General features: G+C 41.4%; 1 long non-coding RNA gene across 3 annotated transcripts in view; it reads left to right on the top strand.

Annotated features, from left to right (window-relative positions):
• The window catches only part of LOC125461108 (uncharacterized), a 35214-nt gene extending 28843 nt beyond the window's left edge, over positions 1 to 6371 (top strand). For 2 of the 3 annotated variants that reach the window (XR_009446863.1, XR_009446861.1), the window contains 2 exons: positions 2695 to 2873; positions 5674 to 6371. This is a non-coding gene — a long non-coding RNA (uncharacterized LOC125461108). The remainder of the gene's footprint in view (positions 1 to 2694; positions 2874 to 5673) is intronic. The other variant, XR_009446862.1, reaches the window with a different exon arrangement.
• Positions 6372 to 24938: the final 18567 nt, after the last annotated feature.

Below are 24938 nucleotides of genomic sequence, written 5' to 3'. Positions count from 1 at the left end.
CCCCACCTACGTCCGTGACACACCCACGCCCTCCACCTCCTCCAGGACTTCCAATTCCCTGGCCCCCAACACCTCATATTCACCATGGACGTCCAGTCCCTATACACCTGCATTCCGCATGCAGATGGCCTCAAGGCCCTCCGCTTCTTCCTGTCCCGCAGACCCGACCAGTCCCCCTCCACCGACACTCTCATCCGCCTAGCTGAACTCGTCCTCACCCTCAACAACTTCTCTTTTGACTCCTCCCACTTCCTACAGACTAAGTGGGTGGCCATGGGCACCCGCATGGGCCCCAGCTATGCCTGCCTCTTTGTAGGTTACGTGGAACAGTCCCTCTTCCGTACCTACACAGGCCCCAAACCCCACCTCTTCCTCCGGTACATTGATGACTGTATCGGTGCCGCCTCTTGGTCCCCAGAGGAGCTCGAACAGTTCATCCACTTCACCAACACCTTCCACCCCAACCTTCAGTTTACCTGGGCCATCTCCAGCACATCCCTCACCTTCCTGGACCTCTCAGTCTCCATCTCAGGCAACCAGCTTGTAACTGATGTCCATTTCAAGCCCATCGACTCCCACAGCTACCGAGAATACACCTCCTCCCACCCACCCTCCTGCAAAAATTCCATCCCCTATTCCCAATTCCTCCACCTCCGCCGCATCTGCTCCCACGATAAGACATTCCACTCCCACACATCCCAGATGTCCAAGTTCTTTAAGGACCGCAACTTTCCCCCCACAGTGATCGAGAACGCCCTTGACCGCATCTCCCGTATTTCCCGCAACACATCCCTCACACCCCGCCCCCGCCACAACTTCCCTAAGAGGATCCCCCTCGTTCTCACACACCACCCTACCAACCTCCGGATACAACGCATCATCCTCCGACACTTTCGCCATTTACAATCCGACCCCACCACCCAAGACATTTTTCCATCCCCACCCCTGTCTGCTTTCCGGAGAGACCACTCTCTCCGTGACTCCCTTGTTCGCTCCACACTGCCCTCCAACCCCACCACACCTGGCACCTTCCCCTGCAACCGCAGGAAATGCTACACTTGCCCCCACACCTCCCCCCTCACCCCTATCCCAGGTCCCAAGATGACATTCCACATTAAGCAGAGGTTCACCTGCACATCTGCCAATGTGGTATACTGCATCCACTGTACCCCGTGCGGCTACCTCTACATTGGGGAAACCAAGCGGAGGCTTGGAGACCGCTTTGCAGAACACCTCCGCTCAGTTCTCAACAAACAACTGCACCTCCCAGTCGCAAACCATTTCCACTCCCCCTCCCATTCTCTAGATGACATGTCCATCATGGGCCTCCTGCACTGCCACAATTATGCCACCCGAAGGTTGCAGGAACAGCAACTCATATTCCGCCTGGGAACCCTGCAGCCTAATGGTATCAATGTGGACTTCACCAGTTTCAAAATCTCCCCTTCCCCTACTGCATCCCTAAATCAGCCCAGTTTGTCCCCTCCCCCCACTGCACCACACAACCAGCCCAGCTCTTCCCCCCACCCACTGCATCCCAAAACCAGTCCAACATGTCTCTGCCTCCCTAACCGGTTCTTCCTCTCACCCATCCCTTCCTCCCACCCCAAGCCGCACCCCCATCTACCTACTAACCTCATCCCACCTCCTTGACCTGTCCGTCTTCCCTGGACTGACCTATCCCCTCCCTACCTCCCCACCTATACTCTCTCCACCTATCTTCTTTTCTCTCCATCTTTGGTCCGCCTCCCCCTCTCTCCCTATTTATTCCAGTTCCCTCTCCCCATCCCCCTCTCTGATGAAGGGTCCAGGCCCGAAACGTCAGCTTTTGTGCTCCTGAGATGCTGCTTGGCCTGCTGTGTTCATCCAGCCTCACATTTTATTATCTTGGAATTCTCCAGCATCTGCAGTTCCCATTATCTCTGATCTGTTTCAAATTCCACTTTCGCATCTAGTCCTGATAACTGTTCATTCCCCTGCCTAAGAAGTGTCCGACCAAATATTCAATGGATCCACTTCCATCACTTCTGAGGCACATTTCCAAAGACACCTCCTCAACTCTGTCTTATAAAGTCAACCCCAAATTTTAAAACAATGCCCTCTAATTCTGGAGTGATCCATAGAGGAAGCATCCTTTCCACGCCCACCTTGTCTAGAGCATTCGGAGTCTTATACACTAATCAAGTCATCCCTCGCTATCCTGCAGTCCAGAGAAAACCAGCCCAATCTGTCCAAACCATTTCTCACCAAACAACCAGCTCATTCAGATATCTCTCTAGTGAGCCACCTCCAATGCATTTGCAGCCTTTCTCACAGTATTCAAGATGCGGTCTCACTAATACCCTGCATAATTGAAGCATAACATGCCTATTATTATGTTCAATTCCTCTTGTAATAAAGGATGACAATCTTCTCAATCACATGATGTACCTGTATACTAAATAAATGTGATTCAGATACCAGAACACCTAAATCCCTCCTCACCTCAGAATTATGTAGTTGTTCTCCTTTTAGGTATTACTGTGCTTTTTCATTCCTCCTCCCAAAGCAAACAACTCCACATTTTTCCGCATTATACTCCATACACCAGATTGTTTGGCTGCTCACTTAACCTATCTGTATCAGTTTGCAACCTCCTTTTGCCTTCTTCTCAACATATTTGTCTATCTCACTTTGTGTTGTCTTTAAATTTAGGTACCAGGCCTTCACTCCCCACATCTCAGTAACATATATGTATTGTAAAAACCTGAGGCCCCAACACAGAACCCTGTGGAACTCCACTGGTCACATCCAAACAACACCCAGTTCTGCAGATTTGCTATTTTCTGCCAACCAGACAACATGCTGTCAATGCTAATGTCATATACTAGATCGTAAGTTGTTATTTTCTGCAATAAACTTTGATCTGGCACTTGTCAAATGCCTTATTGAAACCTATGTATTGTACATTTAGTCTTCTCTTCATCCACAGTGCCTATTAATCTTTCAAAGAACTCCACTGTATTGGTTAACCATGATTACTCTTTGACAAAACCATGCTGACTCTTCCCAGTTTGTATAAGTTTTTCTGAGGGCATGTTTTTAACCTCTTTAATGAACAATTCTAATACCTCACCCATGACAGATGTCAAGCTAACTACCCTCTTGTTGCCTGTTTTCTGCCTTCCTCCCTTCTTGAATAGGGAGGTTGTCTTTACTATTTCCAGTCCAATTGAACTGTTCCTGAATCTAAGCGGTTTTGGAAAATTAACATCCATACATCTGATACCTCTTTTAAGATGATAGGATGAAATGCATCTGTAATCCAATGACTTGTCAGCCCACAGCTTCATGAAGTTGCTTGGTACCATGTATCTCATGATTATAATTTCAATAAGTTCCTCTTTCCCTTCCACCTCCCAATCACAGCTATTACCAGAATGCATTTTGTGTACTCTATAATGGGGGCAGAGCAAAATATTTTTTTATTTCATCCGTCTGAAGTATTTCCACAGAAGCCAGTATTCTGTCACCAAGTCATCTTTTATTTACATGCAGAGAGTCCCTGACACTGATTTAGCTCCCTCAGAGTCAGCTCCAGAGCAAACATAACTTCTGTCTCTCCTGTTTAAACCAATCAGCTGGGGTTCCCTGACTGGACCAGATTAACAGACCCAATCAGAAAATTCGTATTCTATGAGGTCCAATGGCTGACTTATTAGAATCACTACAATTTCCTTATCATCTATTGAGTCCCCATTCTCATTTCCAAAGGACCAACACTCAATATAATTACTTTTTTTCCTTTAGAAGCTGTAGAAACTCTTGGTAACCATTTTTATATTACTGGCTATCTATCTCCCTCTCATATTCTTTCTCTTGACTAGCCTTTTAGTCACTTTTTGCCATTCATATCTTCTAACCAACACCTGACCTGCCACACACCTTTGTGCAATTATACGCTTTTCCCTTAAACTCGATACTTTAACTAATCACGGATGGTGGGTCCTTTCACAATATCTTTCTTCCAGCAGGAATATAGTTATTCTGAGTACTCTGAATATCTTTTAAATGTCTGCACCTGTGTCACTTTTGATCTATCCCCTAGTGTGCCAGTTCACTTCAGCGCAGCTTTCATGCCCACACAGTTACCCTTATTTAACTTTAAAGTACTTGGCTTATACCTGATCTTCTTCATTTCAATTTGGACGTGAAATCTAATTAAATTGTGGTCACTGATACCATGGTGTGCTTTAACCCTAAAGTCATTGATTAATCCTGTCACAATATGGCCAATACCTGGTCCAATAGAACTTTCTCCTTGATCAGTTCCAAAACATACTGCTTTAAGAAACTATCTTGAAAAGGTTTAATGAACTTCTCATCCGGGCTACTACTGCCAATCTGATTTTTCCTGTTTATATATAGACTGAAGTCACCCCTGGCTATTGCTGTCCTTTTATCACAAACATCTAATATTTCTTCTTAAATGCTTTGTCCCACAATGTAGTTTCTGTTAACCCACTTGTAGTGCACTCTCATTAGTTACTTTCTTACCCTCCTATTCGTCATCTCTACCCAACCTAAGTCTATGTCCTGATGTCCTGGATCTTGGTAATCTCTAACTATTGTACAAAGGCTATCCTTGATCACCAGTACTACCCAACCACCTTTACCTAGCTTGCTATTTTTCTTAAATGCCGTATATCCCTAAATATATATTAAATACTTTTCATTCTGAAGCTATGTCTCTATAATGGCTATCAAACAGTATTTATTTTAAAGAACTTTATCAATTTGTTAACTTTGGTATGAATGCTATGCAGTGTCTTTAGGTTTGTCTTTTAGTTATCTGTGACACTTAATCTTGATTGGCAGTATACTCCTAGGATTTTTTTCTCTCTCTATCCCTTTCTACTATTTTCAGACCCTCTTTTCCATTTGTAGTTTTCATGATTTACCTTGTCACTCCTTTTTTATATACATCTGTCCACATTTGATCATTTTCCTTCGCTATTAAGGTGGCACAGTGGTTAGTGTTGCTATGTCATAGCACAAGGGACCTGGGTTCAATTCCAGCCTCAGGTGACTGCCTGTGTGAAGTCTGCATGCTCTCCCTGCTTCTGTGTGGGTTTCTGCCAGATGGCCCAGTTTCCTTCCACAGTCCAAGGACATGTAGGCTAGGTAGATTGGCTAAGCTTAAAAACAAAATTGTGTAACTCAGGGACATGTAGACTAGGTGAGTTAGCCATTGCAAGTGCAGTGATACAGTAGGGGATTGGGGTCTTGGTGAGATGCTCTTCAGAGGATCAGTATGGGTAAAATAGCCTCCTCCTGCACTGTAGGGGTTCTGTTTACTTTTAAATACTCTCCACTTATGTAGCTCTGCAATTTGCAAGAATGGTGGCCCCAGCAAAGCTCAAATGTAGACCGCCACTTTCCCCAGTATTGTTGAACGGCAACACATTTTTTCATCACCAGTCTTTGATTTATGCATTAATCTCTCTAATTTTATGTAACTTCTGTCAATTTGCAATGACTCAGATAATAATCCACAGATTATAACCGTTTGAGGTTCTGATTTTTAATTTAGTGCCTGGGTTCTTATACTCTATGCAGAATCTCTTTCCTATTTGTATTTATGCCATTGGTACCTACATGGTCCATGATCTCTGAATCTTCTCCTTCCTACAGCAAGGTCATTTCCAGCACTGAGCAGATGTCCAGGACCCTGGAGTTGGGCGCAACATGACCATCTGGATTCTCATTCTTTGCTGCAAAGAAGTGTCGATCTCCCTCACTATACTATCACCTACTACAATTATGGTTGCTCCTCCAACTTGAGTGGCATTCCTCTACACAATCAATTTGCACACTCACCCTGCAACCCTGCTACTATCCAAAGAAGCTCAATCCTAACTGATAACTGCAGAAGTTGGCACTCTAACCCCGAGGATCCCTTTTCTACCTCACTAACAATAACATGCCTTTGTCCCTGACCAATGACCAAAACAGCCTAAGTGGCGTGACTGCTCCTGGTACAAAGAATCCCTTTCCCTAATGTATCACAGTGTTTGTATTCAATCTCCAGCTCATAAAGCCTGACCACAGCTATTCAAATTTCAAACACTTACTTCAAGCATATCTGCCCTGGATCACAGTGGTATCCAGGAATAGCCACATACTGCAGCCTTGACACATAATCTGAACTACCATCCTTAATAAGTTAATTATTCTATATATATATGTGTGAACTTTACCACCAATTTGTATAATATTACTTCCAGAATAAAAAAAGCTTAATGACTTTCGAGAGACTCACCAGTTAGCTCTTTTCTCTCCAGTAGAGCAAAGCCACAGTTAAAAGCAATGCTGATGATAATCATGAGGAACCCAGGTAATGAGATCCAGGAGTTCTATGGCCGAAGCCAGAAGACAATGAGAAAATTGTGTGACTGAGCAAGTAATCAGCATGCTGAAGAGAGGCTTTGGGTACCTGAAAAAATTGAGATGTCCTTTGTTTTGCACCTACTAGAAACTCCAGAATAGTTGTGGTGTGCTGCATTTTGCACTATAAAAAGGCTGGAAAGAGGAGATGGAAAGTGATGTGGTACATAAACCAATATCAGTGCATGATGCTGTCTGGGATGCTCCAAATGATGTTGAGGTTCGGTTTCAGACAAATATGTGTCTATCTGTTACTCATTTCTCCCTGGCAATTAAAAATGGACAAAAAAGGAAAGTGGTGATATTATGTTGTCTCAGATCATGATGGAATGGGAGGCCTAGTGGTGAAGTATAATTTAAGTGAAGCCACTCTCCCTTTTTCATCATAAACTTAAAACATGCCTCTTAAAAATCTGCTCAAAGATAGTGGGAACTGCCAATGCGGTAGATTCTGAGATAACAAGGTGTAGAGCTGGATGAACACAGCAGGCCAAGCAGCATCAAAGGAGCCCATTTCTGAAGAAGGGTCTAGAACCAAAACGTTAGCTTTCCTGCTCCCCTGATGCTGCTTGGCCTGCTGTGTTTATCCAGCTCTATACCTTGTTAACTTAAAATCTGCCTTTTGTTAGTTGACTTGCAATGTTTCTAAATGGATCTGTAATGGGTCTGACAAATGTTCACTCCCACTACCGCCCCTGACAATGTCCACTCCCCTCACAAATGTCTGACAATGCTAGCCTTGCTGCATCTCTGACAATGTTTACCTTTGAGACAGTGCTCAGACTTCCAACCACCACCAACTCACACCTACTGACCATGTTCATTAACACCCACTACACCTATCCTACTCTCTTACCCACTGCCAGAACTAACCTCTGGCAATGCTTTACCCCATGCTCACAAGCATCTGGCAATGGTCACTGTCCCTCACCCCACAATAATGCTCACCCTCCCTCCCCAACTCCTCAACAATGTGTACCCTTCCCTACTTCCTGACAGTGCTCACTTACAGACATCCTGACAAAGTTCATTGTACACCCCATCCCAGAACCTTCCATAATGTTCATTCCCTGGACCATAGACAATTCTCACTCAACCAGGAACCACAAACAATGTTCATTCCCTAGACCCTCAACAATTCTCACTCAGACTGGAACCACCAACAATGTTCATTCCCTGGACCTTCAGACAATGCTGACCCTCCAATAATTCTCAGCTGCATCCTCAACCTCCGACAATGATCACCCAACCACATGCCTCTGTCAATGCTCAGCGCCTACCCAAAATCCCAAGAGCACTTGACATTACCCCCCATTTTCCCTTCAACACAGTTGTGGTCCCATCCATTTCAGATCACAGAATCTTGGCTCTGAGCCAGGCCAAGTTGGAAAAACCAACAATGTTCCAGATTAATGAGCAATTTTGGAGGTGGGGAAGATTGGGGTGCATTCTTAGTCTAAGAATCATCAAGGCATGGATGAGGGTTTTTATCAGGATCACCCTACACTTTTAATAATTTCCCTACATCTGAACTTAATAGCAAACATTTAGCTTCCCAGATAAATACCAGAGGTATACACAGATCAAGACTTCTCTGCACTCCCAATGCATATCCGCAGCTGGTGTCTCAACGTTTCTGGACACTATATTTTTGTGGGCCAAAACTGAAATTGAATCTTAAACCAAACTAACAATATGTTACAACCCCTTGGTGCAACCCCAAATCCCTACTCTTTAGCTTCGACTTCTAAAAAGTGTTTGGCAATCCCTATGGTTTCAGCAGAGATGGAGGCAGGCTACTGAGCTTCCTCTTTTGGATTGATGCCCTCTGGAATTTGGAGCGAATGAGGGCCCTAACAAAGATTGTTCCACCTGCATTTCTGCAGGGTAAGACTCAGCTATCATTACATAAGACAGAATTGGGAGCACTGACAGGGAGTTGGTGTGCTGGGAACAATAAGTAAGAAGTGGAACTGAGTCTCCACCACCTTCTTCAATTTCATCATAATTCCTCTCATAACCAAGCAACTGTTCCCTGTTCGCAAAGTGCTGTGGAACACTTTTTTGCAGATAACAGATGAATAGTCTCGGCATGAATTTCATCCATCCTGTTTGAAAAGGCATTCATTGCCAACAGTGCCCCACTTTGCAGCATTTAATGTGTGAGTGCCCTATTTGCAGGCCGTCAGCTTTCCATCCAACATTAGCAGTAAGTGGTAACTGGTCAGAGCACAATGTAAGGTTGTAGGAGGCCACACAGGTGGACCAAAGGAACAGACCCTGGCATTCAGGCAAGTCATGAGGAAGTGGGACAGGATGGTGCCATGATCCAGAAATGGTCATTGAGTGCAGAGAAGGCACACAAATTCCTTTCCAAATTCCACTTCAGTTTTCATAAGAAGTGCAATTTTGCACAGTATAAATGAATTTTAATCACATCTTTGCCTACACCATTTTTTGATATTTTCTTCCCGTTAATGTTCATCTCAAAACCAAATGTTATCATATGCAAGTGTTGAAAGGAGATTCGTCATACCTACACCAATGAAGTTTGGCATTAAGTGCACTCAGTTCGATATGATTAAGTTTATTTTCTTTATGCCTGCAAGAGTCCTACTGGAAATTTGTTTTAGGCTGTATCATGTAGTTCTTATTGAGCTCAGATTCGTAGCGGAAAACTAGCCATAAATAGGCACTAATTTGACAAACTCCCTCACAGAGGCCATAAAGAGAACTGTGTGGAAAATGGAAAAAATGACACTTGTGCAATAACAGGGTCTTTTTTGAGTGTGGGATTAAGGTATGGTGACAGGATGGAATTGAGGAAGCTTTACTCTACATCTGGTAAATGTTTCATCTCAGCTAAGAACACTTGCTGTTGACTATATGCCAAGAACTGGGAAGGTCATTCTCTTGCAGCATAAGAATTCATTATGATTACTGTCAAAATTTATTTCATGTGGACATTAGGTGAAAACATAATCATGCTCAGCTATAATGCTTTCCACGGTTAAATGATCTACTAATGCTCACTATCCAGATTTGCGTAAGACCTGTATTCCAACATAGCTATATTTGCTAGTAAAGAAGAATTGCTTACCTAAGAGATTCACATAGGACAGAAGATCCAGAATTAAGTATTCATGCAAGTGCAGCACCAAGGAGTCCCAGTAAAACTGAAATCGATGGGGATGAAGGGGGTAACTTTCCACTGGTTGAAGTTGTACCTAGCATAAAGGAAGATGATTATTGTTATCAGAGTCCAATCATCTTGGTCTCAGGAAATCACTACCTGAATTCCTTGGGGATTATCTTATGATCTTCAGCTACTTCATCAATGACCTTTCCTCAAGCTTGCATGCTGTGCAATGCAGATATTCAGGGATCAACATAATCAATGGCAAATAACGTTCAACTGCATAAGAATCAAACAATGAACATCTACAAGAAGAGACACTTCACCTCCCTTTGATCATCAAATGCATGATCATTGGTGAATACCCCACCATCCACATCCAGGGGTTGCTACTGACTTGAAGCTCCATTGGATTTTCCATGCCATCCAAACTTGGACATTTATTACCATTCCTTCATTGGTCCTAGTTCTAATTTCCTGGAACTTTCTATTCAACCACACTAATAGAGGCATTGCATAAAGTTTATTTACCTGAAACATTAATTCAGTTTCAATCTGAATTCATGTGTCAGACCTATATTTCCAGTATTTTTGATTTCCATAATATTGAGTCAGTGCCATCACCATATACACTGTGATGGCTTAAGAAGATGGCTTACCAACATACTTTCAATGGGAAATGTAAATAGTCAATAAATGCTGCCTGTGCTTGGAACATCTAAATCTCAAGATTAAATAAATAAAGAAAAGCACTCTATGAACATTGAAATTACTCTTCAATATGTCAATAATATGTTCAGTAATGGTTCTGATGATTGCATGAGTCTTCTTGAGCGCCTGCGATCTGCTTTATCTGGATTGAGAGTAATCTCCAGGTACCTAAGCTATTGATTTCTCTTCTAGTTCAAAAAACCCTAACAGAAACAACTGTGATGAAACAAAGCATTGTGGATATTCCCAAGAAGTGAGTAGGAATAATTTTAGCATTTCAACATCACTGGATATGTTGCCCATCTTAATCTAGTGAATATGGTGATGAGTATGGTAGAGTCTGGATTGTCACCAGCTACATATATATTGTTGGGCTAGGATTCCTTTCTATTGGTATAAACTACAGTTTTATATCAAATGTTGCACAAGGGGGCTACTCACCCTCATATTTGAGACTGCAAGTAGCTCATGCTACTGTCCACTGTGAGAAATCTATGGAGCTTTTGCATGGAGCATATTAATAAACGCACAAACATAAACAAGTAAAGACCGTCTAGTCCACCCAAGTTGTTGCAGACAATACGTTATGGACCACAACATACTCCCCACCACATCTGAAATGTTTCACCTCAGCTGGGAACCCTTGCTTCTGACTATACACTGAGAAGTGGGAAGATCGTTCTCCCACAGCATAAGAATTCAGTATGATCAGTGTCAACATTTAATTTGTGTGGCAATTAGGTGAAAACACAATCATACACAGCTAACAAAGTGTGAAGCAGCATCTCAGGAGCACAAATCAGCCAGGAGCACTTAATCACGGGAGAAGGCCGGTGTTACTTTCCTGGCAAAACCTCCCATGGTTAAGTCAGAGTCTAAAGACACTGAATTAGAACTCCTAGCCAGCACTGCTACACTGTCGGTTAGACTCATCAATAAGACAATAGATATCTATTATACCCAGAGGCCAGCATCAATTGGAGGTGGCTCAGGCATTAAATGAAGATGGTAGGGGAATTACACATTCTCAGAAGGTCATCTGATTGGGTTTTCTAGCCAGCCCCAGGGAAGAAGTGTCTCAAAGTCAGGCTTTCTGTATCTTTGCCTCACACTGTACCTCCGAGGACCATGTGCCGCAGCAACACCTGAAGCCACAATTCAATGTTGCACATGGCATCAACACGCTGATCGGCCTGCACAGATCCTTCAGGTGACCGCATGGCTGCCACAGTTTAGAGGAAACATTGTTCCTTGCTCTACCACAACCCTCACCCCTCATGCCCTAAACCACATGGACTGCAGCACTTCAAGAACGTGCCTCACCACCACTTCTCCAGGACGACTAGGAATGAGCAATAAATTCTGGCCTAGCTAGTAATTCCCACCTCCTATGATCAAATAAAAAAAACAGAAAGTTAAAATTATGACCCTGATCCTCTCTAAACTATTTCATTGATAAAAAAAACTGGAATGTAATTTATTCCCTTTGTTATCTTATGACCTTATTTGGATAACCTCTAAGTTTAGATTTCTCTGAAGTGTAGAGTCTCAACTCTTTCATTCTCCAATGATATGTAAGATGCTTTATGGTTGGAATAAATCTAATGATGCCACTCTTCATTACGTATCACCATCATATGAAGAGACAAATCTGGATACCTCTTGCCATTTGCTAGGAAATTCAGAGTGTTGTCCCATCATCACTGGCATTATATGACCAGTTGGGGCAGCACAGTGGTTAGCACTGCTGCCTCACAGTGCCAGGGACCCGGATTTGATTCCAACCTCGGGCGATGGCTTGTGTGGGGTTTGCATATTCTCGTCGTGTCAGCGTGGGTTTCCTCTGGGTGCTCTGGTTTCCTCCCGCAGTCCAAAGATGCGCACGTTAGGTGGATTGGCCATGCTAAATTGTCCATAGTGTTCAGGAGGTGTAGATTAGGTGGGTTACAGGGGGATGGGTCTGGGTGGGATGCTCTGAGGTTCAGTGTGGACTTGTTGGGTGAAAGGGCCTGTTTCCACACGTAGGGATTCTATGTCAGGAACTACCTGGTAAACCCTGTGGCTCCCTGAGGGCTGGGCCTATATTCAGGTATTCTTATGGACATCCAGTGATGACTCCATGGCAAACATTTCAACCACCTCCTCAAATTCATTAACTGCCTGTGACTCTTTGCTGCAATCTCTCTGACTGGCTCCAGCGCCCTAAGACAGCCTGGGGAGGTGATGGCTTAGTGGCATAATCATGGGACTATTAATCTAGGAATCTCAAATAATGTTCCAGGGATCCAGATTCAAATCCTGCTATGGCAGCTGGTGGAATTGGAATTTAATAAAAATCTGTATTTAAAAGCCCCGTGATGATCATGAAACCAATTTGGGGGCTTGGGGTGGGAGGAAAAATACCCATCACCTGATTAATGTTGCTTTTGAGACTAACAAGCTCTAAGGCAATAACTGCAGCAGTTGGGTACCTGAGTTTTAAAGGGACAGAAAACCTGACAGCAATGAGTTAACTGTCAAACAGCTGGAAATTGCAGCCAAGAAGTCTGCAGCAGCCAAGCTAGATCACCTCTGATTTATGAACAAGTTGTCAACCATCCTGCTGCACTGACAAAATTTTGGTCAATGTACCAAATGATCTTCCACAAGAAGGAAATTGAAGGCATCATCTTCTGTTCAATTTCCTATGAGCAGTCCAGTCCCCTGTTTGCTCCAGCTAGATGGATACATGAGCGTACTCTTTTCTTTTCCACCTCCTTTAATCTTTTTCACTGAAATTTGCATGAATAATCTATATCTGACCTGGCCACATACATAATTCTAAGATGTCCAAGATTCCATAATTGCTGATATCGAAGTTAGCTGTTGAATAATCTCACAAAGAAGAGGGATCAGCTTGTATACCAGGCATGAAAGTGAACCACCACCGTGAGTGGGAATGGTCCCATTTCGAAATGTTGTTAGCTTCTATCACATAGTGTAGGAATGTCTTAAGCTACCAAGCAGCTTTGCAACATAGCTCACATCACCGGTTTGATCCCGTGAGACCAGTTATAGGGTAGCATTAAGTAAACTTTCATTTGTGGGGAGAAAAATTTAGCATGACTTCACATGTGAGCATGACATGTCATGTCTGAAAACTGGGATTGACTTACTCACAGAGTATATGCAAAAACATGACTTTTATGACAGGAAAAATGTAGTCATTAGAAAGGCAAGGTTGATTTATACACCTCAATTTATGGTAAATATCATTGACTGTCATAAACTTAATTGCCCAACACATGAAGATCTGCCAGAGAATGTCACCTATCATCCTAACTTTAACACAGACCTGAGTATCATCTGCAAGTTTTCAGCTCAGGCTTGATAATGACAATAAAGAACAATGTTCCCAACATTGAACTCTGCAGGGCACCACTAGTGACCATTCTACAAGCAGATCAAAATGTGACTATTCTCAGTTCTCAATGCAGCTAATTTATCACTAATGCAGAGGCTTCATTCAATGTTATAGTAAAGACCCTTCTGTGGTATCTTATCACTAACTTTTTAAATGTCTAAGTGGAAAGTATCTACTACATTGCTCACATCTGACAATTTTGTCATTCCTTCAAAAAATAGGATTAAGTTAAAACATTGTGAAGCCATGTAGCGTAACCTTGGTGTGTCCCTCTCCACAAGCACAGCACTCTCTTCCTTCTAAGATTCTCTGCCCAGACCTCCATGTTCCTGCTCTGAATACTCGATCTGGGACTCTTCAGAAATGGAGAATGTATCTGATCTGGGAGCCTCCCAACATATGATCAGCACTGGAGATCAAGACACACTAGCAGTAATTGCCATATTCCAGGGTTTAAAGGACCAAATTACTTCAATAGGGAGAGAAGGTAAGTGTGTAAAATAAGTATGTGAGCGTGTGCTGTGGCAAGTACATTAGGGAAACATATAGCAGGTGTGGCAGGCGGTTGGCTGAAGGGTAGAATGTCAGATGGATGAGGGAATTGAGTCCGAATTGGATAAAGGGTTTGGGTGCCAAGTGAGAGGAGAGTTAAGGCAGATGGGGTGGGACATTGGTAGGAATATAGCATGGCAGGTGAATGAGGGGGTAGACTGGAAGGTAGGTGAGGGCATAGATTGAGGGGATGCAGGTGGCAGGTAAGTGAGCGACAGGGCAGGGTGTGACAGGAATTCAGACATTGGGGGGTGCTCAGGGTTCTGGGTGAAGTAAGTGGAGTCATTTTTTATGCATTTGCAGGATGTGGGCATCATTGGCTAAGCCAGCATTTATTTCCGATTGTTAATGGCCCAGAGGGAAGTTAAGAATAATGACAATGCTGTGTATCTGGAGTCACACGTAAATTAGACCACGTAAATATGGCAGATTTCCATCCTAAATAACATTTGTGGACTAGATGAGTTTTACGATAACCAACAACGACTGTGCCATTTTTTTTAAAGTCAAATTTCACCATCTGCCATGGTGGGTTTTATCGAGGTGAATTGAGTGTCAGGTAAGTGTCTGTTTTGGTGGAAGGGTCTGTCTGACTTGGCAGGGGGGGGGCGCGGGGAGCATGTTGGATGTCACTAGTATAGTTGCCCAAGAGTAAAAGCACATTTTCTCAATCCCTTTAACTTTTCCAGGGTTACTATTAAGAAAAGCATATTGGAAGGCTTCAAAGTGTCTAATTCAAACACTGAGTTGAGAGCATTTCTGGAAGGTATCAGACCAGATTCCTTCTTATTTTTCCTGCTGCTGCCCTAACCTCTGAGGTGTATTCACTTCCGAAACCAAAAGTCAATGCCAAAGTAAAACAAAGAACTGCAGATGTTGGAAATCTGAAATAAAAACAAAAAGTGCTGGAGGAACACAGAGGCCTTGCAGCATCTATTGAGAAAGAAAGCAGAATTAAAGTTTCTGAAGAAGGTTAACTGGACTCGAAATGTTAACTCCTGTTTCTCTCTCCGCAGATGATACCAGACCTGCTAAGTTTATCGAGCAATCTCTGGTTTTGTTTCAGAAGGCAATGCCTTCCTACAGTGATCAGCTGCATGGCTTAGAGTGAACCGTTTGTTCCAGAGACTGGGTAATTGCCTATCAGAAGTATGGCTGCAGGCAGTTATTGTGTAGTCAGTGCTGCGAGACTTCCGAGGAATCATATAGGCCATCTGTCCACTATCCAGAGACTGGAAGGTCTGCTCCATGTATGTGGTTAGGAGAGCACTGGAAGCATTGGAGTAGTGAATTTCCTTTGTGCACAGACTACCTACTCCTGACATGCAAGAACCTTCCTCAGCTGTTGCATTCATTTTATACGAGGTGAAATTAACACATCACACATGTGGTTCGTGAAGTTTGGAATTTTGTGAGCTCTCCTTTAACAAGCAGTAATCCATGAATTAACAAGCAGATCGAGGTTACTGCACAGTAGAAACACTCTATACATGCGCATTACCAGTTCCAAGTGCTGCAGCAGCTTCCTGACAAGCGTAGACAAGGCAGGAAATGTACAAAATGACAATTTCTCAAATTGCTGGCCAGTCACACGGAAATTTTCAACAGCAGGGCTGTTATGCTATCGGCAATATTTTGACGTACTTTTCATTGCCATGCACAAAGATAGACAAGGTATCAAGTGTTGGAAAGCAAAGTGCATGGCAGCAGCCTTGTTTTAGCCTGGAGTATTGCTAGAAGTTTAGAAATCAAGAAGATGACACATTAACTTATTCAAAGCCTTTTGATCAGCACATTATTTTGCTACTATCTAAGTTCATTAAAAAATTGGAAGCGATGGCATAGCTACAATGTTTGTTTTTCAAAACAAACAGAACTGTTACTAGCAGACCTGATGAGAAACAGAAACATTACGCCTCCAATGAAGAACTTTTGCGCCTGTTTATGTTGGCCTCATGACTAGCTTTCATTTCTGAGTAATTATTTGTATTTTTAACATACATATATCAACAGAAAAGGGAAAGATTCTCGTTTATAGAGCATCTTTCAGGACTTCCCAAAGCATTTCCCAGACAATGAAGTGCTGTCTGTTGTAATGTCAGGAAATACTACAGCCGATTTATTGCACATTGTTGGTTGAGTTGGTAAATTGGCCAAGGGTCCCCGCTTACATCCACCTGAGAGGGTGGATGCTGCTCAGTTTAGCACTTAATTTGTAAAATGACACCTCCAAAAATACAATATTCCCTCAGTGCTGCCCTGCAATATCAACCTGGATTTTGTCAGCTCTAGCCTGTTGAATTAGAGTTTGAATCCTATTTCTGACTCAGAGGCAAAAGGGCCATCACTGAGTAACACTATTTTACTTTATTGCTATCTTTTATTTCAAACAACAAGTTTAAAGATTTGTGACAACCAGTTGCTTCTGAGCATCCAAGACAGTGCCTGATTTTCCCTAAATATTATTTGTTCCAGGTGTCAAGTCAAATGCTTGCTGGATCCGGTGGTACTGAAATTTTATTTTGCAGCAATTGGCTTAGAGTGGACAAAACACTTTGGCCATACCTCCTGCTCCAGACTTTAGCCAAGGCTTTACATTCCAGTTGGAAGGCCTATTTTGAGGATCAAGAATAATCCAGCTGGTTACAAGATCAACCTCTACCAATGAGCCTAGATAGACTGAGTTGACCCTGATATTTAAGGCTCTATACATGTAATCATGACTTTTTCTTTCCTGCTATTGTTATTTTTGCTTCATTTATCACTCTGCTAGCTTACCTGTAGATTTATCTGGTGGACTTGCAGCCTGGAATGAGGTCCTATGGCCCATCATGTCTCCATTGGCCATCAAGCAGCAATCTACTCAAATGCCATTTTCCAGCACTTGACTGTAGTCATGTATCAAATTATTATCCAAATACTTCTTGAATGTTGCAATGGCTCCTGCCTTGAACAACCTTTCTGGCAGTGAGTTTCAGGTACCCAACACCCTCTGGGTAAAAAGTTCTTCCTTCAATATCTTCTAAACATTCTGCCCATTACCTTAAATGTGTGCCTCTCATTATTGACCCCTCTATTAAGTGGAAAATTTTCTATCTGGGCACCTAACCATTTTGTACATCTCAATTCGATCCACAGTCAGCCTCCTCTGCCTTAAGGAAATTAGCCCCAGCCTATTTAGTCACTCTTCATGGCTGAGATATTCCAGTTCAGGTAACATCCTGATGCATCTCCCCTGTACCCTCTTGACAGCAATCACATCCTTATAGAGTTAAACATGTTCCAGATCGATTGCTTCCTTCTCATTTGAGAATTATCACAGGAAATCACTTTATGGGAGAATATAGCAAATTCTGTAATCTAATAATGATGCATTTACATTGCATTTACAGATTGTTGGCCTCATGGACCTTTCCCAGCCACTAAGGAAAAAACCAGTATCTGACTACACACGAACATTACAAGCTTGCATATGTACAATTGTTTTAAAGTGAAACTGGCTGATGTATCAAGCACCAACAACATATACAGGACAATTTCTATAGCATCAGAACTGCCTATATTGCAGAACCTCCTTTGAACATGCTATCACATTACTGAAGGTTACTTATACTACTGCCATTTAAGTTGCTTTTGTATTTTTGATCTTGCCAGTAATTCATATTGTTTTAGTTTTTAGTCAGACTATTTTAGGTAGACTCTCCTCTTTGTTGAAATGGCAATCTGTCCAAGTCATGTCCTCAAGCACTTTCTCAGGGTCTGGCTCACTCAAATGACTTGTGTGGACTAAAATGGCATTTACTGCTGGATTGCACACCTTGGGTTTTTTTTGGGGGGTTGGAGTCTGTATGGTTATGTTGGTGATGATCTGGGGAGCATGGGAATTTTCTGCCACACCTAAATATAACTTAAAGGTGTAGAAGAAATGGAACATTTTATTTCAAACTGGAATTTTCCCCCTTTGCTGATTGCAATAATTTGCTGTGCAATTGGTTGTGCTGCAAGGAATGCCTTCGAATTTTAATTTATATCCACTTGCAACTCCCACCCTCCACCGACTGCTGACCAATGCCAGAAAATCATAGCAACCTAGCTGCCAGGATGTATTAAGTTCCTTGTACCCTGAAGTGCGCAGACATAAACAATGAAAATGCACTGTACAATGTCATTGTGGTCATTCATATTTGCTAGACATGCAGTGCATGCAATGGAACTTCCAGAGGGAAGCAGTGGTGGGTAGCCTGAGAAAAGTCTTCCTCTTTGATTTCCCTCTCCCATTCATTCACATTACACAAGAGGAAAAATGGCTACTTTCTGATTATGTTTAATGATTGCACTGATTATATCCTAAATATTATATTATAAATTTACAATCAGAAGTATCAACAAATCTGGCATACAAATTGAACAGTTGGTAGGTGAGTGAAATTTCTCAAAAAATCTGCATAGCACTGATAGAAAAGGTGGTTTTTATCTCTACTAGATTTATGTTTCCATCACTAGCAAAGAAATTGTAGCAAGAAGCTTCACAGCTGTACAAGAGATTTGTTTGAACATTGCAATAAAGGCTTCCCAATGTTGCAGTATGTCTTGCACACAGTGTTCTTCACTCAGATATCAAAGGCATCTAGAATTGCTGGATGCTGAGTTGTAATATCCACAACAACTTGTACTTATTTAGCACCGTTAACTTAAACATCCAAGGCATTTCACAGCAGCATTATAAAACAATATATGATATTGAGGCACATAAGGAGATACAGGTCAGTTGAGCAAAGGCTTGCTCAATGAAATAGGTTTTGAAGAGATTTTAAAAGAGAGAAGTAAAGTAGGGGTAGCGAGATGGAGGAATCCCTAGAGCTGAAGGTCTGGGCAGCTGTGGGCATGGTCTTGCAATCAAGTGTGAGTGTTTTAAAATGTAAACATTGCTCAGTCAGGAGTCAATATATATCAGCAAGTTTAGAGGGTGTGAGGTGAATGGGGCCTGGTTCAGCTTAAAACATGAGCAGCAGAGTTTTGGAAAGTGTTGGAGGATCAAATGTGGATGATCTGCTGGGAGTGCATCGGGATAGTTAAGTTTAGAGGTACATGGAATAATTTTAAAGAGGAATGGAGCAAGATTCAATCAATAACATTTAGGCCTTTTCTACATTGATTATTATTCTTGTTTGTTTTTATTATCTCATTTAAGTTTCAAGAATCTTGCATCAGAATCTTTTGTAAGAAGTTGACAATGACCCATAGATGAATGCTGACCATTAGAGATCTGTGCCACTTTCACACAGAAACATCTATAAACAGAAGTGCACATACCTCATGTTGGCAAAGCATTCATGCAAGAGAAGGATTCGAATTCTCAAGGCAAGTTGTGACAGTAAACCTGACAGTAGAGAAAGGAAATATGACATCCTGAAAAACCAGCATGCTAATTTGATCCACAGAAGCACTCTAATCAAGAATGCATCAAGCCTTTCTTGTCATTGCATGGAAGTGATTTGGCCATCCTCATCAATAGTCAGTATGGATGAATGTCTAAAATGCCACCAAACATAATTATAGATATTATCAAACCTCCCCAATGAAGATCAAAGAATATTTTCTCTACAAGTTCCAGTTAGGTTGATGAGAGAAAGATATAATGTATTGCCATTTATTGAACATAAGAAACATAAATCATATAATCCCTCAATGCTGCTTTAACATTTAATATGACCATGCTGATGCTCATGCCTCAATATCACTTTATGCCAATGCCCTTGTGCCTTGATTTTCTATAGCAGTGATAGCCAGTTAATTTGCCAACAGTGCTGTCAAAAATGGTAATCATATCTTTTGATTTGATTTGATTTATTATTGCCACGTTATTATTGTACAGTGAGATGTTTTGTTTTGCATGCAATACGGGCAGATCATACCATACAAATATCATAGCGTGATAGAACAGAGTGAGGAATACAAAGTTACAACTGCAAAGAAGATGCACAAAAAGCAAGATCACCATTAGATTTGAATAGAGAAGTCCATTCAGAAGTCTAAACACAGCAGGTAAGAAGCTGTTCTTGAATCTTTTGGTATGTACGTTTGACCTTTTGTATCTTCTGCCTGAAAGAAGAAGTTGGAAGAGATTATAACGGGGGTGGGAGGGGTGTTTGATGATGTTGGCTGCCTTTCTGACGCAGTGAGAAGTATAGATGGAATCAATGGATAGAAGGTTGGCTTGTGCGATGGTCTGGGCTGTGTTCACAACTTTCTGTAGTTCCTTATGGCCCTGAGCAGAGCAATTGTCATACCAAGCCATGATGAATTCAGATAGAATGCTTTCTATGGTTGGTGAGAGTCCTTATGCATATGCCAAATTGCCTAAGCTTCCTGAGGATGAAAAGGCATTGTTGTGCCTTCTTGATCATTGCATCAACGTGGGTGGTCCAGGTCACATTTTTGGTGATTGCAACTCCTAGGAACTTGATGCTTTCACCATCTCCATCTCAACTCTATTGATGTAGGTAGGAGCATGGCCTGCTCCTTGCTTCCTGAAGTCAATAATGAGCTCTTTAGTTTTGTTGGCATTGAGGGAGAGATTGTTATCTTTACACCACATCATTAAGCAAGCTGTCCCTTTCCAGTATTCTGTCATGTCATTGTTTGATATCCAGCCTACAATGTTAGTGCCATCAGCGAACTTGCAAATGAAGATTGGATGAAATTTGGCCACACAGTCATGAGTTTACAGGGAATACAGTAGGGGTTGAGTACCATCCTTGTGGGGCCAGTCAACAATAGTCTTAAATCTGACTCCATCTCCTCTACACATGCTTATATGCTAATCCAACAGAAGCAGTGACAATAAAGAACATCTTTCTTGCAAATAGATCATACACAGCCACTCCCACTTCAGCAGCCCATCAAATAGAATGTTGGCTGATGGACTGTAGAATCTTCACTGTACGTGCTTTCCCCTTCATTTCTACTTGTTATTCTTAGTCCACATTGAAAGTTACCAATGAATCAAGATGCTTCTTGAGCTTTTCCAAAGGGTCAGATAATGTTTGTTCCCGACCTTTTCCTGCTGCCCTTTATTGTCCCTGTCCCTTTAAGTCTCACAAGTGCACATACTTTCCAATCCCACTATCAGCGTGCTCCATGTAACAGCTCAAAATGCACCTGGAGCTGTGAAACATTGCTCAGATAGATTGACCCTGGAAGTTGTTATTAGCACATTTCTATTCTCATGACGGTTCTAAACATGTGGAACTAATTTACATCAATATGCAAAAATCAACGATTTAGAAGCAATCAGGATTCACATACAGGGGTATAATTTTACGCTATTAATGCAATAGTGCTTTTGTCATATTGCTGGAGCAAAACCAACAAGCACCATAATAAATTTATACGCCCAATTTATAGGTGCCACTACAGCTTTAGCCCTGTTCAGGAAACAAGTGATGTGATTTTTCCTCCAGCACTGATTTTATGTGTTGTGGCAATGCTAACGTTACCTTGTACAACATAAACGCCTGCACATGGATATTGAAGAATCCAACAGACATTTATAAAGTTAATTATTACATACAAACATTACGCTCACAGGCATAGCAGTGCCTGGGCTAATATTAAGCTATTATGTTACACAGGGCAGCATGCTTTCCATAGCATGTGATACTTAAAGTTATCGATGGAGCAATCAATCATGTCAGAAATGGTGGCATTTCTATTGTTAAGTTGTCAAAGTTGGGAAAGTAATCTACCACAAGGATGTATTCTTCCCTGTGTACTATGAATTCATGGTAAAGTGGAGTATGAGACCTTCATACTCACTGTTCAGATATTTGGATACAGTAATGATATCATGAATATATCTTGGTAAAGCAAGATATACTGACCATGAGACATAATACACATTCTCCTGTTTCCAAAGATAAGAACTTGTACCAAACAGATATAGTTATACAAAGCCACTTTTGTCAATTGAATAATTATACAAACAGGTAATAAAGAGTTTACAAGACTAATATTTCAAATTTGCTGCAATGCTTTGGAGGTTTATTAGGTCACATTGGTCTGGTGACTGCATACCCATCTGGAGAGGTACATGTTGTTCTCTGTTTCACTTGTTTAACAACTTAGTCACTTGCTGCTGGTTGTTGTCATTCAATATCACAGCATAATTATCATTGGAGTATTTTCCTTGCTGTCTTTCAGCATGATTGGTGTTCTGAACATAGGCCTGAGTTGGCTTCTGTACCTTTGCAGTGTGGCACAGTGATCAGGAATAACTTAATTTATCTGGACTGGTTATGCATTTCAGAAATGCTGGAATCCAATTAATTATATTTAGATTCCAGATATGCACACTCTGTGTATTTTGCAATTTCAGTAGTTCTCCACCTGCTAATTGGTTGTGTATTTCATTCATTCTCTTCAGTTTTTGAAGGAGAATGTCCTCTGTGTCAGAACAGTTAGACAGTGGGTTGCTGGACAAAGTTGTTAGTACTTTCCTTCCAATTGTAAATTGGGCGGGGGATGATATTCCTTTCTGCATTGCTGTTGTTCAAAATTGAAACATTACAATGTGAAAATCATGCTTTGTTGATAAACACCCAATGACCATTTATTTGATAGAACATACCATCTATTCTGCTAGACCATTTGACCATGGATAATCAGATGACAATGAGATATGGGTCACTCTCCACTTAGTACACCTATTTTGATACAATTGGCAAGTGTAGTGCAGTCCATTGTCAGACACTATCTGTTCTAGTTAATGTATAAACTGAAAATTGTGCTCATAGAATCATAGAATCCACGTCAGCAATGGTGGCACTTGTGTTAAGTTGATGAACAATGAGAAAGTAACCCATCACAGGGATGTAATCTTCCATGTGCATTGTGAATAGGTATCTTGCTGGATGTAGGTGGAGCATCACATGCCTTCTTTCACTACTGGGGATGGTACATTAGTCATGCCCTACAAGCATTTACAAATCAGTGAATATCCTAATTCATCCCTGGCCATAACACATTCTCACATACTAGCCATCTTGTGCATTCAATACCCATATATTTCTGCCACAATATGGTGTAAGGTGTCAGGATTTGTTTGTCCTTGAAATGCCTTCTTGTGATATACCAAGCCTGTCTGTGTATGGCCAAAATTAATAAATGTTGTACAGTACTTCTTTAATTCAGTTAGACTATTCCTGAACAATGATCTTTTACAATTCTTTTTTGCCACACTCATTTTGGCCATTACTGATTGCAATTGTTCACAGTGGCTCTGACTAAAGTGTAACTTATCAACCTTGAGAACTTGTTCAACTGCATAGTTAAGAATATCAATGTGTAGATCAAAACTAATATTTTGACAGTTGTGTTGGGTAATCTGGTCAGCATGTCAGCCATAAATATCCCAGTACGTAGTTTATATCTTACTTCAAAGTCATATCCTTGGACCTTTGCAAGTAGATGCTGTAACCACAACAATGCACACCTTACCTGTTTGTGGCAGATCATTTCCTGTGGTTATGATCTGCGTCAACTGTGAATTTCTTACACATAAGTATGTGTGAAACCACATGATGCCAAAAACAAGAGCTAATGTCTTGCGCTCAATATCAGAGTAATTGGCTTGCAAAGGTGACAGTGTTTTTGAAATAAAAGCAATAGGTTTTACATTTGCAAAAGATACACATTTAGACCATTTCGTAATGAATACACTTTGGGACTTGACACTTTTCCTAAACTATAGTTTTACAGTAGGCAAGAATTGCTCACTTGACCTGCTTAAGAGAATTGAAAACATATTGGTGATTGTTATGTCAAACCTAGAGTTTATCAGCAAATCTCTTAGCAGTAACACTTTGTCCGCAAAGTTGGGAATATTAAGTGAAAAAAAATGCAACAATCTGAGGCAACACCAAGCATCCTCCTTATCTTTTGGGATCAGCATTTAATTCTTAGGCAAATGAATGGACCCAGAAAGGTTTATCTGGCTGATGTTGACCTGACACTTTGTGTTGAAAAAATACATCCTTGTGCTGATGTCAAGGTGCTATGAAGGTTATGGTAATTCTCTGCCTTTATTTCACCCATGACTATGATATCATCAGCTATGCAAATATAATCAGGTACATTCATACATGGGGAGGTACTGGCACAGTAATATACTGCACTACTGATCCAAAGACATAGGCTAAATGTTGTGAGGCCATGGTTTCAAATGCTACCATAGCAGACAGTGAAATTTCAATTCAATAAAAATCTGCAAATAAAAGCAAATCTAATAACAACTGCGTAACCTTTACTGATTATTGTAAAAGCCTATCTAGTTCACTAATGTCGTTTTGGGAAGTAATGCTGCCATCCTTATCTGGTCTAGCCAAATGTGGCTTCAGATCCACAGCAGTGTGGTTGACTCTGGAGCAACATGGATCTTTCAGCTGCTCCTGAGATTGCAGGCTTAGTTAAAGGTTTAGTATAGATTTTTTTAGTTATTGTAGTCATTATAATTTATCAATATAAGATTTTGTATCCATTCTGTTTTATTAACATTAAAAAAAACAAAAATAAGACCAAAAAAATTGTGATTTTCTTTCCTACGGACTTCTTTTTCAATGTTTTATTTAAGGGTGCACAGTGAATGGCTGAGGTTTCGTTTATTCTTAATTCCAAAATTTAAAGAGTTTATATGTGTTTTAGAGGGTTTTT

This window comes from Stegostoma tigrinum, chromosome 18, assembly GCF_030684315.1.
Source record: "Stegostoma tigrinum isolate sSteTig4 chromosome 18, sSteTig4.hap1, whole genome shotgun sequence".
Classification (NCBI taxonomy): Eukaryota; Metazoa; Chordata; class Chondrichthyes; order Orectolobiformes; family Stegostomatidae; genus Stegostoma; species Stegostoma tigrinum.
This window is presented reverse-complemented; position numbering and strand designations above follow the sequence as displayed.